Source organism: Petromyzon marinus, chromosome 51 (genome assembly GCF_048934315.1).
Source record: "Petromyzon marinus isolate PM22_M1 ecotype Great Lakes invasive population chromosome 51, UKy_Petmar_22M1.pri1.0, whole genome shotgun sequence".
Taxonomy (NCBI): Eukaryota; Metazoa; Chordata; class Hyperoartia; order Petromyzontiformes; family Petromyzontidae; genus Petromyzon; species Petromyzon marinus.
The window spans coordinates 11,903,913-11,920,024 of record NC_133717.1 but is presented as its reverse complement, the minus strand read 5'-3'; the positions used below and the strand labels follow the sequence as shown (position 1 = coordinate 11,920,024).

Sequence of the window (16,112 nt, the reverse complement as noted above, 5' to 3'; positions counted from 1 at the left end):
CCCCGTGGCTGCGAGAGACGGGCATCACTTTGTGTTGGCTACGTTTAATCACTCACAACGTTTGTATATGTTTTTTTTTTAATATCTAGATTTGAAGCTTTCGTGACTGCAGGAATACATTATCTCTGGTTCTTGTCGGTAAAGTCACGTAGGTATAAAATAAAATAAACATTGTTTACCTACGTTACTTTTTACCGAAAGAACCAGAGAGTATGTCTTTTATATGTATGTATGTTCGCCTTTCCATGTAGTATGCAGCCATCATGGCGACTGCGGCCTATGTACGTGTGTATGCTGAACTTTTTTCGCACCGTACGTAGCCAACCGTGCTAATCTGAGGTGCAGGGCAAGGGCAACAAACTAAACACACGCAAAAAAAATCTGTTCTAAATCAATTCGTTTTCAAACTAGATTTTTGTAAAAGTGCACCGCTCCAGTGGCTGCCCAATATCGGCAACAAGAGCGTTCCAGACGGACGCAGAAGCGCATCTGAAAGCTCCGCGCGATGCGGTGACCACCGCCTCTTGTTCGACGTTTCGCCAAAAGCAGCCGCAGCCGCTGCTGCTGCTAATGCTGCTGCTAGGATGAGCGGAGTTCGCGTGACGGCTTATGCTGCATAACCCCCCAAATCGTCGTCACCATCATCATCATCATCACCACCACCATCACCGTCACCTTCACCATCACGGAGCGACGGGGTTCTTACGCGGGACAACCAGCAACTCGCAGCGAACCCCGCAGGCCACAGCCGCCCACCATCGCGAACAAACAGCGAGGTCGCCGGCGGCCACACATCGCGTTACCCTCACGCGTGAGCGACCCTGCAGCGCACAGACGCCCTTGGACATAAACGAGCATCGTGCCCCTGTATGCAGCCTACATAATGGGGGGGTGGGGGGGGGTTGAGATGGTGGGGGGAGTGGGGGGGTGGAGGGGAGGGGATCTTCTGAGCTGTGTTCATCGGGCAGTAGCGGGTGACCAAAATAGTTCATTTTGGTCACGTTATTTTATGTTTTATTTCGCAGACGGAGAATTAAATCCTCCACCTCAGCCCCTCCCCCCTCCTTCTTTTATTTTTACTTCAACTGTGATCACCGAAGCAATAAGATTCACACTAATAACCAATTTATAATAAATTAGTAATTTACATATCTGTCAATAGATACATGCATCCTCATGTTGTGTTCGTCATGGGGGCTGTTTGGCGATACCGCACAGATGGATTCAGGAATGCATTGTTGCATCGTCGTCTTTCGGCCACTTTCACGTGCACGCGCAATAATACATTTGTATACGTTACTGTAATCTGTCCACAAGAAGACAAACAGCCTATACAGTGAGGGGGAAAAGTATTTGATCCCCTGCTGATTTTGTACGTTTGCCCACTGACAAAGAAATGATCAGTCTATAATTTTAATGGTAGGTTTATTTGAACATTGAGAGACAGAATAACAAAAATCCAGAAAAACGCATGTCAAAAATGTTATAAATTGATTTGCATTTTAATGAGGGAAATAAGTATTTGACCCCTCTGCAAAACATGACTTAATACTTGGTGGCAAAACCCTTGTTGGCAATCACAGAGGTCAGACGTTTATTGTAGTTGGCCACCAGGTTTGCACACATCTCAGGAGGGATTTTGTCTCACTCCTCTTTGCAGATCTTTTCCAAGTCATTAAGGTTTCGAGGCTGACGTTTGGCAACTCGAACCTTCAGCTCCTGCCACAGATTTTCGATGGGATTAAGGTCTGGAGACTGGCTAGGCCACTGCAGGACCTGAATGTGCTTCTTCTTGAGCCACTCCTTTGTTGCCTTGGCCGTGTGTTTTGGGTCATTGTCATGCTGGAATACCCATCCACGACCCATTTTCCATGCCCTGGCTGAGGGAAGGAGGTTCTCACCCAAGATTTGACGGTACATGGCCCCATCCATCGTCCCTTTGATGAGGTGAAGCTGTCCTGTCCTCTTAGCAGAAAAACACCCCCAAAGCATAATGTTTCCACCTCCATGTTTGACGGTGGGGATGGTGTTCTTGGGGTCATAGGCAGCATTCCTCCTGCTCCAAACACGGCGAGTTGAGTTGATGCCAAAGAGCTCCATTTTGGTCTCATCTGACCACAACACTTTCACCCAGTTGTCCTCTGAATCATTCAGATGTTCATTGGAAAACTTAAGACGGGCATGTATATGTGCTTTCTTGAGCAGCGGGACCTTGTGGGCGCTGCAGGATTTCAGTCCTTCACGGCGTAGTGTGTTATCAATTGTTTCTTGGTGACTATGGTCCCAGCTGCCTTGAGATCATTGACAAGATCCTCCCGTGTAGTTCTGGGCTAATTCCTCACCGTGCTCATGATCATTGCAACTCCACGAGGTGAGATCTTGCATGGAGCCCCAGGCCGGGGGAGATTGACAGTTCTTTTGTGTTTCTTCCATTTGCGAATAATCGCACCAACTGTTGTCACCTTCTCACCAAGCTGATTGGCAATGGTCTTGTAGCCCATTCCAGCCTTGTGTAGGTCTACAATCTTGTCCCTGACATCCTTGGAGAGTTCTTTGGTCTTGGCCATGGTGGAGAGTTTGGAATCTGATTGATTGATTGCTTCTGTGGACAGGTATCTTTATACAGGTAACAAGCTGAGATTAGGAGCACTCCCTCTAAGAGTGTGCTCCTTATCTCAGCTCGTTACCTGTATAAAAGACACATGGGAGCCAGAAATCTTTCTGATTGAGAGGGGGTCAAATACTTATTTCCCTCATTAAAATGCAAATCAATTTATAATATTTTTGACATGCGTTTTTCTGGATTTTGTTGTTGTTATTCTGTCTCTCACTGTTCAAATAAACCTACCATTAAAATGATAGACTGATCATTTCTTTGTCAGTGGGCAAACGTACAAAATCAGCAGGGGATCAAATACTTTTTTCCCTCACTGTACATAGACAGATATTATGTACAAAGATAAAGATCCCCCGTATAGTCGAGTAGGTTGCTGAGACAAGTGCTGTTAGTAAAGGCCCGGTGTGAATATTCATTGGCCGTGAGCGGGAATCGAACTCAGGTTCAAGGGGATACCCAGGTGCGGTTCAAATTGCACGCGTAATTGATGTTAGCTGTTGGCGGGAATCGAACCAGGTGATGCGGTTTGCAGCGAGTACGCTCACCAAAATCGTACTTATCTTACATATAAAGACAAAGATCCCCCGTATAGCTTTAACAGACTGGTGAGGCAAGTGCTGTGAGCGGGCAGCACGCCCGCTCACAGCAGAGGATTGAGCCTGCAAGCGTCTCTTATTGGCAGGACACAGAGGCACAGATCTCTCTCTCTCTCCCTGTGCCGTGTCCTTTCTCAAAGGCGTCAGCGACCACGGCCTTCCTTCCATTGAGCCCCGTTCCGTGATATTGGACTCAACAATTTGTTTGTTGAGTCCAATTGTTCGAATTGATTGTGCGCTTTAATTCGCTGTCTTCCACCTCTCATTCGTGCGGTCAATACATTTTATACATTCAGCCTCTTGTTTGCTCATCGAATGTCCAAGAGATCTAAATCGCCGTTCAATGACTGTTCACGTTTGTCTACCTGCTACCCACAGCACGTGCATGTTCCTCGCATTGCCTGCCCATGCCATTTTTAACATCCTGCTTAAAAGACAAAGATCCCCCGTATAGCCTTAACAGATTGTTGGGGCAAGTGCTGTTAGCGAGCCCCTATGAAGACCGGCACGGCACCACGAGGGGGTTGGTGGCCAGCAGCACGCGCGGACGCCTTTATCTCCCCAGCGGCGATGTTTACACACCGCACCAGGTAGTCATTTGAGGCGGAGTCGACCTAGGGGAGGCCTAGGACCTGTTCAGATAATCGCTGTCACTGGTGTTGACGGCCGTGAGCGGGAATCGAACTCGGTTGACCGGGGTTCGCAGCGCGTCGCGCTAACCGCTGCACCACCGCTCCTGCTTAAAGCGCACACACGCACGCACACATTTCTGCGCAGCGCATATCGCGTGTCTTTAAAAGCTCCCCCCCCATCTCCACCCCCCCTCTCGCCCCCCTCTCCACCCCTCGCCTCCATCCCCTCTCGCCCCCTCCCTCTGGACACGCACGGCTGGCATTGACGTCACAGGCAGGCGCCCCCTGTTCCCTGCCTCTCTCTCTCCCGGACCATCCCCAATCCGTAGCAGCGCTGCGTGCAGAAACGTTCGTAAAATATTCGCGCCATCCCCGAGTCACCGGAGCGGGCGGGCGGGCGATGGAGCGAGCGACGGAGCGAGCGAGCGGATGAAACGGCGTCCGTGAGAAATGCACCGAATCAGCGTCCCACGAAAGACGCGCAACTTGCAGGCAACTTGCAGGCAACGTGCAGGCAACTTGCAGGCACCCACAAGGTCACACGAGGGGGGGGGGGTGGGTGCGGGGCAAAAAGAGTTGCCCCCTAACAAACAAAAAAATGACCTTCCCCCAAACGTTTTGAACAGAGGGGGGAACACAGCGCAACTGCGTCGGCTTTCGCGATCGCGCTGCACGGCGGCTCCTCCGGCGTCTCTTTCGGGATGTGCCGGGGTGTCGTTGGATACGATGTCCGACGTTTCGCTCCACGTGCCGGGAGCTTCCTCGGCAATTGAACGGAGCAGCTTCAATTTCGGCCCGCAATTCGCAGAGGCTTGCCGCAGCTGCTGCTGCCGCTGCCGGCGGCGGCGTTGTTGATTTCCTTCGTAGGGGAGGAACCCAGAGTAGCCGGATAGGTGGGGTCGTCGCGAGGTTAAACCACGGAGGAGATGGAGCGATGAAATCGGTTCGTGGAAAACTGAACACCTAACAAAGCTATTTGTGTTCTTACCGGGTCAGGCCCGCTTAGCTACCTCGCTCTTCTACAGCACCGACCTAGCCTCAGGTGGAAGTGGCTTATCACGTGGAAATGTATAGCACCCACCAACTCTCCAACGCCCGCTGTTGTCTCTAAATGTGGAGGGGAAACCCCGATGGACCCGGAGAAAAAATCCACTCGACCACGGAGAGAGAAAACGTGCAAACTCAAAATAAAAACGGCAGGTTAAATCTTGACATAAAGCTTTCGTGACTGCAGGAATTCATGTTATTTTGGTCTTTCGGTAAAGTCACGTAGATGGTTCAAAGAAAATAACAAAAAAAACTACGGCGTTTCGATCGCGACACAAACTGTAGACCACTGGTGTTATCCGTGACCGGGAATAAAACATCGGGTCACCATGTGTGCACCCCATTGCAAAGAAAAAGGCAAAGACCCCCCCCCCCCCCCATAGCCTCAACAGACGTGTGGGACAAGTGCTGCTAGCGAGTAGCAACCTATGAAGGCCGGCACTGCGCGCACGAGGGGGTGGGTGGCCAGCACCACGTCCTCCTTACCGTGACCCTCACTTGTACGACACGCAGTGTGTGTGTGTGTATTTACCGTGTTGAATCCAACTCCGTGTCGTGACATCTTCCACCAGAAAATCCTCACTCTTGACCCGGGCACTATTTGCTCAGGTGGGCCTCGCTGGAGGGTCACGAGGCCAACTTCTTTATTAAAGCGTGTTTGCTTTCATAAAGGTTTCCTCCACCTCAAATAAATATGTTTAATACCATCCAAAGCATTGAACCATCGCGAAGCGCGGTCACACGTTGGTCATGCCTTATGACCAAATCCACCCTGAATGCGACAATGTCGCCGGATCTCGTGAACCAAACTGGGTTGTGCCTCGCATAATGACACTCGGAAGGGGCTTGCCAGGTGTGGCCGGCGTGGGGCTTGCCAGGTGTGGCCGGCGTGGGGCTTGCCAGGTGTGGCCGGCGTGAGGCTTGCCAGGTGTGGCCGGCGTGGGGCTTGCCAGGTGTGGCCGGCGTGGGGCTTGCCAGGTGTGGCCGGCGTGGGGCTTGCCAGGTGTGGCCGGCGTGGGGTTTGCCAGGTGTGGCCGGCGTGGGGTTTGCCAGGTGTGGCCGGCGTGGGGCTTGCCAGGTGTGGCCGGCGTGGGGCTTGCCAGGTGTGGCCAGGAGATGGCAGTGTTGAGTGTCACTCCCCACCACTTTTCCCCCCGAGTTTGTGTGGTGGGTTTTCTCCGGTTCCCCGGGGAATTCCGCCCCAGCATAAATCGATTCATTAATGGCATTGGCCACAACGTCCCCAATACAGACCCCCCCCCCCCCCCCCCCCCACCGAAGAAGAGAGTTGAGACTCATCAGGATTTTCCTTGGTAAATAAGTGGCGTTATCGTTACGATATATATGTGTGAAGGTGCCGCGTGGTGTGCTGTAGAATCGGTCAAGAGCAGCCGACACACGCGGTTACGCCTGTAATTATTAACCAACTTACAGACATCTGTTAATTCACTGTTGGATGAATGCCTCCTCCGTGCCGTGTAGGTCGCAGTGATTTGTATTTAAGACCAAACTTCACCACGCCGGGCGCTGTGGCTCTTGGTCTAAGGGGTCGGGCCCAGGACTTGTTCAGCTTCAGTATAACTCACAACCATGGCCAAGGTACTGAACTCGGATTTAGTGGGTTCATAACGCAGCTGGAGGAAATCGCCCGGAATTCGCCCAAACTCGTCTGATCTTGGAAGCTAAGCAGGCCGTGAGCCTCATTAGTGCTGCGAATAGACACCCATCATATGTGCAACACGATAAGGAACTCCGTTGAGCTATCATTTGTGGCCAGGTCGCCTCTGAAAAATAAGATAATAGCTCAGTGGGCATTATTTGGTAAGAAACAAAAAATTGTTGAGTTTGACTTGCATATCTTTTCAAGTGATATGTTTGCATTTCCTGTACTCTGCACGCTTTTCGTGTCCTCGTATTGTTTGTTTTTGTAACGTCCTGACAAGGCCCCTACTGGACATCCGTGAAAAAGATCTTTACAGTTCATCGGATTCCTCCAGTATAAATGCATATCCTGAAAACAGAAGTTAGGGATCTGCGGGACCATGCTGATCATTGGACTGCACTTCTACGCTCCCGCATCTATGCTCACCAACTTCACCAACCCGCCACGAAACCAGCGCGGTCAGGTGTGGTCAAATAATCGCCCTGACAGGCAGAATAATGCCCGCTTGCAGGCCAGGTGCTGAGTCACCCTGTGCCGCACAGGGGCAGCTGCCACTGGGGGGTGCCCCTACGCTAGACCACCTAGCAATCATCAACCCCCCTACTGGCAGACTAATGCCCACGTGACCCGTACAGGGACAGCTGTCACTGGGGGTGCCCCCTTTCAAGTGTGCTCGAGGACGAGGTCTTCCCATGAGGAGCCCCACGGGATATCAGAGGCCGCTTTATCAAAAACAAATTAAAAACATAAATTTTGATTTAAAGCGTTCGTGACTGCATGGATACATCTTCTTGGTTCTTTCGGTAAAGTCACGTAGAAGGGAAATAATAAAATAATAAAAAATAAAACATAATAGCATAAAATTATCACGACTTTCCGGCCACAACACAAGCAGCCATCTTCAGGTGAAGAAACAGAACTGTCGGGAAGACAGCGTTCTAGCGTTCCACTGTCGTCCCGACAGTTCTGTTTCTTCACCTGAAGACGGCTGCTTGTGTTGTGGCCGAAACGTCGTGATCATTTTATTTTATTATGGTTTATTTTTATTATTTTATTATTTCCCTTATACGTGACTTTACCGAAAGAACCAAGAAGAGAAATTAAAAACATATTTAAAACATGTTTAAATCGTGCCCTAAAGACACAGTTCATCGTCATGCAAGTCCGTCCCCAAGGACGATGAGCTCTCTTGTATCGGGGAGTCAGTAATCGTTCGTCATCTCACGCGGTCGTTGCGTTTGTGACGAGCAACACTCCCGTTTGAGCGACACACCTTGCCACGTAGACCGCACGCACGGTGGGCTGAGCGTAACTCCTGAGATGCAGATGCACTGGTCGACACTCTAACCACTTCTCGCCCCGCGTCTCCTGGCTCGTTGTTTCTCCGTGTCTTCAAGACGCCGTCTCTCACGCAACCGAGCAGCTTCAGCAAATGCTGTGCGCCATTGACGTCTGTTTTTTTCTTTTTTTGCAAGATTGTCCCACGCATTCTACAGGAATTCCACATCTTCTCAAATTTGAATTTGTGCCCACCGCAACGCACCAACACGCGGTTCTACGTACACAGTACACACATATATATGTGTGTGTGCGAGAACGCGCATTATTCAAGACCGTTATTATATCACTCGTGGCTTGCAGCAGCAGCATCAGCGGCAGCAGCGGATCCATCCTCTAGCAGAAACCACAGCGCCCCACTTGTACCCCAAGGCGCACGGGGAGACAGGGCGGTGGCGCGCACACAAAACAGCGAGTGCGTAATGCAGGACACAGGATACGGTCACAGGATACAGGTGACATTCGACATAAGATACGCCACGGCCGTCTCGAGTGTTAGGAAGTTGGAGGGCAGGGGGTGGGTTGGGTCGGTGGGCTGACGGCGATGGGAATGCGATGGCAGGGTGAGCAGTCCATTGATCGACTCATAGAAGGATCCGCTGGCTTTTTTTTGTTACCCCAGCCGCTCGCGTCCATCACTCACTCAGCACGACACTCACCCACTCACTCACCACGACACTCACCCACTCACTCACCACGACACTCAGCCACTCACTCACCACGACACTCACCCACTCACTCACCACGACACTCAGCCACTCACTCACCACGATACTCACCCACTCACTCACCACGATACTCACCCACTCACTCACCACAATACTCATCCACTCACTCACCACGATACTCACCCACTCACTCACCACAATACTCACCCACTCACTCACCACAATACTCATCCACTCACTCACCACGACACTCAGCCACTCACTCACCACGACACTCAGCCACTCACTCACCACGACACTCACCCACTCACTCACCACGACACTCAGCCACTCACTCACCACGACACTCAGCCACTCACTCACCACGACACTCAGCCACTCACTCAGCACGACACTCAGCCACTCACTCAGCACGATACTCACCCACTGACTCACCACGATACTCATCCACTCACTCACCACGACACTCAGCCATTCACTCACCACGACACTCACCCACTCACTCACCACGACACTCAGCCACTCACTCACCACGACACTCAGCCACTCACTCACCACGACACTCAGCCACTCACTCACCACGACACTCAGCCACTCACTCACCACGACACTCACCCACTCACTCACCACGATACTCACCCACTCACTCACCACGATACTCACCCACTCACTCACCACGACACTCAGCCACTCACTCACCACGACACTCAGCCACTCACTCACCACGACACTCAGCCACTCACTCACCACGATACTCACCCACTCACTCACCACGATACTCACCCACTCACTCACCACGATACTCAGCCATTCACTCACCACGACACTCAGCCACTCACTCACCACGACACTCAGCCACTCACTCACCACGACACTCACCCACTCACTCACCACGATACTCACCCACTCACTCACCACGACACTCACCCACTCACTCACCACGACACTCAGCCACTCACTCACCACGACACTCAGCCACTCACTCACCACGACACTCAGCCACTCACTCACCACGATACTCACCCACTCACTCACCACGATACTCACCCACTCACTCACCACGACACTCAGCCACTCACTCACCACGACACTCAGCCACTCACTCACCACGATACTCACCCACTCACTCACCACGACACTCAGCCACTCACTCACCACGACACTCAGCCACTCACTCACCACGATACTCACCCACTCACTCACCACGATACTCACCCACTCACTCACCACGATACTCACCCACTCACTCACCACGACACTCAGCCACTCACTCACCACGATACTCACCCACTCACTCACCACGATACTCAGCCACTCACTCACCACGATACTCACCCACTCACTCACCACGACACTCAGCCACTCACTCACCACGATACTCACCCACTCACTCACCACGACACTCAGCCACTCACTCACCACGATACTCACCCACTCACTCACCACGACACTCACCCACTCACTCACCACGACACTCAGCCACTCACTCACCACGACACTCAGCCACTCACTCACCACGACACTCACCCACTCACTCACCACGACACTCAGCCACTCACTCACCACGACACTCAGCCACTCACTCACCACGATACTCACCCACTCACTCACCACGATACTCACCCACTCACTCACCACGATACTCACCCACTCACTCACCACGACACTCAGCCACTCACTCACCACGACACTCAGCCACTCACTCACCACGACACTCAGCCACTCACTCACCACAACACTCAGCCACTCACTCACCACGACACTCAACCATTCACTCACCACGACACTCAGCCACTTACTCACCACGATACTCACCCACTCACTCACCACGATACTCACCCACTCACTCACCACGATACTCACCCACTCACTCACCACGACACTCAGCCACTCACTCACCACGACACTCACCCACTCACTCACCACGACACTCAGCCACTCACTCACCACGACACTCAGCCACTCACTCACCACGACACTCAGCCACTCACTCACCACGATACTCACCCACTCACTCACCACGACACTCAGCCACTCACTCACCACGACACTCAGCCACTCACTCACCACGACACTCAGCCACTCACTCAGCACGACACTCAGCCACTCACTCACCACGATACTCACCCACTCACTCACCACGACACTCAGCCACTCACTCACCACGATACTCACCCACTCACTCACCACGACACTCAGCCACTCACTCACCACGACACTCAGCCACTCACTCACCACGACACTCAGCCACTCACTCACCACGACACTCAGCCACTCACTCACCACGATACTCACCCACTCACTCACCACGACACTCAGCTACTCACTCACCACGACACTCAGCCACTCACTCACCACGACACTCAGCCACTCACTCACCACGACACTCAGCCACTCACTCACCACGACACTCAGCCACTCACTCACCACGATACTCACCCACTCACTCACCACGACACTCAGCCACTCACTCACCACGACACTCAACCATTCACTCACCACGACACTCAGCCACTTACTCACCACGATACTCACCCACTCACTCACCACGACACTCAGCCACTCACTCACCACGACACTCAGCCACTCACTCACCATGACACTCAGCCATTCACTCACTACGACACTCACCCACTCACTCACCACACTGCAGGGCACAACACTCACCCACTCACTCACCACGACACTCAGCCACTCAATCACCACGACACTCACCCATTCACTCACCACGACACTCACCCACTCACTCACCAAACTGCAGGGCACAACACTCAACCACTCACTCACCACGACACTCACCCACTCACTCACCACGACACTCAGCCACTCACCACAACCTTCACCCAGTCACTGACCACGACAATCAGCTACTCACCACGACACTCAGCCACTCACCACGACACTCAGCCACTCACCACAACCCTCACCCAGTCACTCACCACGACACTCAGCCACACACCACAACACTAACCCACTCACTCACCACACTGCAGGTCACAACACTAACCAACTCAATCACCACACTGCAGGTCACAACACTCACCCACCCACTCACTCAGACAATGGCCCTTCTTTATACATGAGGGGTCTCTCTGCTATGAAGCAGTTCCATTGCCCAAAATGTCCCCGATTGGGGGTCTCGTTGTGTTTTCAAATATACAGAGATCTGTCTGCTGATGACCCAAAAGACGCCGCCTATTAACTTCCTGGGCAGCGGTCATTCGAGTCGCGAATTCACCGCCCCTCGTTCGCACGTTTAACGCGCACGCGCCGCTTTAGTCATTATTAATGTGCTGCTTACCCGTCGGGGCTCAGTGAACCAGTGCCCACGTGGTCGCAATGCGCGTCAGCAAAGTAAACCAATTACTTTAATAAGCAATAAAAACTCAACCAGAAATCTTTCATCTTTAACAACCCCCCCCCCCCCCCAATTCTACATAGATAAACAGTCATTACGTCGCATAGCCTAAATCACGTGTATTCTTGGTTCTTTCGGTAAAGTCACGTAGAAGGGAAATAATAAAATAATAAAAAATTAAACGATTAAATTCTCACGACGTTTCGATTGCAATACAAGCAATCAAAACCACGGCAAGAACATTTTCTTGCCGTGGTTTTCACACCTGATGATGATTGCTTCTGTTGCAATCGAAACGTCGTGAGAATTTTATTTCTTTATTTGTATTATTTCCCTTCTACGTGACTTTACCGAAAGAACCATGAATATGAATCCCTGCAGTCACGAAAGCTTTAAATCGAAATTTAAATCACGTGCGTTGAGTGTTCCTCGACACTTGTTTGACACACAGTTGCACAGGTAACTTCTCAAGAAGGGCAGCTTCACGTACATGTTACAGCCCATTTGTCAATCCCAAAGCTGGATGAGGGCCACCACGTGCCGTATGCAGGCATGGAAGTTACGCGTCGACCTACGCCATCATGACGAGTGCGGCCGACGTTCGTGTGTACATTGAACTTCCTTTGCGCCGTACGTAGCCAACCGTGCTAATCGGAGGTGCGACGGGGGGAAGGACAACGACAAAAGCAGTTATGAAGAAATGAGTTTTCAGTCTAGATTTAAAAGTGCGTTGCTCCGGTGGCTTCCTAACATCGGAAGGAAAAGCGTTCCAGACGGCCGCAGAAGCGCGCGTCTCAAAGCGCCGCGCGATGCGGTGGCCGCTGTCTTCGTCCGACGGTCAGCCACAAGCCGCTGCGAGGATGACGGGAGTTTGTCGCGAGGATGACGGGAGTTTGTGTGATGGTGGTGATATGCTCCTTGACGAGATCGGAAAGGTAGCGAAGGCGAGAGACCACAGACGCCGTGGGGGGAGAGGGAGCGTCATCCGTCAGCCCCAACGGAGACCACAATGTGAACACGAGATGCCCACGAGCTAAAAAAAAAACACGTAGTAATAATAATAGAGGCGAGGGTATGTTTTTTTTCACGTGAATAATACATTCATATTTTTATCGATAAGGCTCTATGAGCTTTATGGACCGATTTTTTTTTCACAGGATTAATTCCAACTTGCTGAGTGCCATCAGCAGTGTGTTTGTGTGTGACCTGTTTGCGCTTGCCTTCTGTAGGCATGCCAGTGACAAGTGTTACTTCTCATTGTTTCGGAAATCAGATTTTCTGATTTTGAAGCCCATTTTGGATTTTTTTCGTATTTTCCCCAAATTAAATGTATTAAATTTTGATTTAAAGCTTTCGTGACTGCAAGGATTCATATTCTTGGTTCTTTCGGTAAAGTCACGTAGAAGGGAAACAATAAAATAATAAAAATCTAAAACAAATTTTTTAATGAAATGTATTACTTTAATTTTTACTTGAATGATTTGATAAGTTGTTTTTTGATAAATGTTGAAGTTTAACTCTTGCATTTCTACTTGTAATATGATTTTTTAATGGGGAGAGAGAAATTCTAAATGGAGGTGGCCACGCAGAAGCCACGTGATTTACGGGAAGCTTGAACTGATGTTGGTAAACAGTAAGTCCTTAAATTTTGATTTAAAGCTTTCGTGACTGCAAATTCATATTCTTAGCTCTTTCGGTAAAGTCACGTTGAAGGGAAACAATAAAATAATAAAATATATATAAACAATAACAATTCTCACGACGTTTCGACCATAACGCAAACGGTCGTCATCAGGTATGAAAAACCAACGGCAAGAAACATTTGAAAGAAGTGGCGGTCCAGATTTATTTATTTATTTGTAAACGGTGTGTTTGCTTATTTATTTATTTAAAAAACCGTTAGCGCCACGGGCAGCGATTTGCCAGTTTGTTTAGAAGGACGAGTCCATCTATGTTCTGAAAAGAGGAGGGGGGAGACGAAAAATTAATGTATGCTGTCTGAAAGCCACCGTAAGCGTGAACAATCAATTAAGACCTGAAATGGCTTATCAAATCCTTCCAATGATTGCTAAGCCAGAATCCATCTTCTCGGTTGAAATTGTCTCTGTGCTTGTATATGTGGATAGCCTCATGAATGAGTGTTTAATGCGCTAGCTGCGTTCCTGAACAGTGCCGCGTTAAGTGAAAAACGGGTTGAGCGGAAAAATGTCCCCGTATATAGTGCAACGCTAAGGTTTTGACGAGGTACGATGTACTACGACAGATACCACGCAGTGAGACGGCGGGACAATTAACTGAGGGTACGCCGCGGCGTTGCTGTATCACTCCGCATAGCTGTGTCATTCCGCTCAGCCACAGCTCAAGAAAGTAGTTCGTCGTCGACCGCTCAGAAACCGCGTCATAACGGTAACAACCGCTGTCTCGTGAAAACGCGTTGTAGTGCGAACACTGCCAAGCGTTAACCGAGGACTTGCCTTACGTTAGACCACAAGTAAACAGAGCTTCAAATCTTCTTTGGTTCTTTCGGTAAAGTCACGTAGAATGAGAATAAAATAATAAAATAACACAATAAAATTCTCACGACGTTTCGCCCACAACGCAAGGGGCCGTCTTCAGGTGAAAGGTACAGACCTGTCGGGACGACAGAGCTTCAATGAATGAGGACAGAGCTTCCATTCATTGAAGCTCTGTCGTCCCGACAGGTTTGTTCCTTTCACCTGAAGACGGCCGCTTGCGTTGTGGCCGAAACGTCGTGAGAATTTAATTGTGTTATTTATTATTGTATTCTCATTCTACGTGACTTTACCGAAAGAACCAAAGAAGATGAATCCTTGCAGTCACGAAAGCTTTCAATCGAGAGCTTCAAATGTAAACATTTCTAATAAACCCATTCTTCCTCGGTCCTTTCATAACAATCAATCGTTTTTTTTCATAACGTCGGGGGATGATGGACCCTCTTCAAACTAAATATTCCATCACTGTCACCAGACATTTGCGTTGTTTGAGAGCTTTTGTGCAGGAGCTCGCATAGACTCGTCCATTGCAAGATTATGAGACGTGGCGAGCTACCTCGAAAACAGCTTCGCCCAGCAGTGGATGGATCACGACTCATTGTGATGCTGAGGGATCTGTCTTACAGCCTATTTGGTGAAAAATGTATTATGCTATTTGCCAAACTGCAATGATAGACACTGCATTCAGACGGGAAAAGGTACTGCCCTAAGGGGCCGTCCATAAATGACGTCACGCGTTTATGGACGATTTTTGACCCCCCCCCCCCTCGTCACACGGCGTCACAAAAAGTCAGACACCCCCCCTCAAATATGACGTCACAAAGCTCTGCCCCCCCCCCAAATAAAACATGCTTCAAATCGCTTTAAACTATTGTCATTTTAGCGCGTATTTAATGTGGCGCTGCACTCTGATGTTGTAGGAGAAAACAATTATTAAAAAGTCTATTTAATTCAGCAGAACGTGTTGTCTATATTTATTTAAAGTTGCGTATTTTGATGTGACGTCACATTCCTCAAACACCCCCCCGCCCGCCTCGTCACACATCGTCACAAATGTCTGACCCTCCCCCTAGGTGGGTGACGTCATTTATGGACGGCCCCTGACTCCATCTCTGTGGTCTATCTTGCGTTAGTAGCAGTAGTAGTATTCCACTGTCGTTGTGGGTTCTCGGGTTTCCACGACCACGCAACAACACCCTTTCTCTCAACATGAATTGGCCAAACATACCAACGCACGAGCTTCTGAAAGGAATCTTAAGACCCATTGAAGATGTTCTGAGTATGTGAACGACACGCACCTCCGGATTAGCGCGGTTGGCTACGTGCGGTGCGAAAGAAGGTCACCGTGTGTACACGCATACATGCAGACGAGGCCGGCCGATGCGTCACGCGCACTCGCGGATTAAAAAAAAAATTGCAACGATAACGGTTTGTTAGCACGCGATAAGCGACGTCACGGCACGACGTCACACAGCGTCTCATCTCGACACAATTGAAAGGGGCACCCTCCCCCCCCTCCGTCCCGTGCCAGCTGTCCCTGTGCGGCACAAGATGACTCAGCACCTGGCCGACATTCGGGCATTAGTCCGCCGTTGATGCCAGGAGAGGGGGCAATGTTCCCCACGTGGAATCATCGATTTCGAGGAATTTGCGGGAATTTTTTTTTGTTTTCAAAGTTAC

The 16,112-nt window shown here is 50.3% G+C and overlaps 1 protein-coding gene across 5 annotated transcripts in view; it reads right to left on the bottom strand.

Moving 5' to 3' along the window:
• PDE10A (phosphodiesterase 10A) overlaps window positions 1-16,112 on the bottom strand; it is a 148,895-nt gene that overhangs the window by 124,401 nt on the left and 8,382 nt on the right. The gene's annotated exons all lie outside the window — the stretch shown is intronic.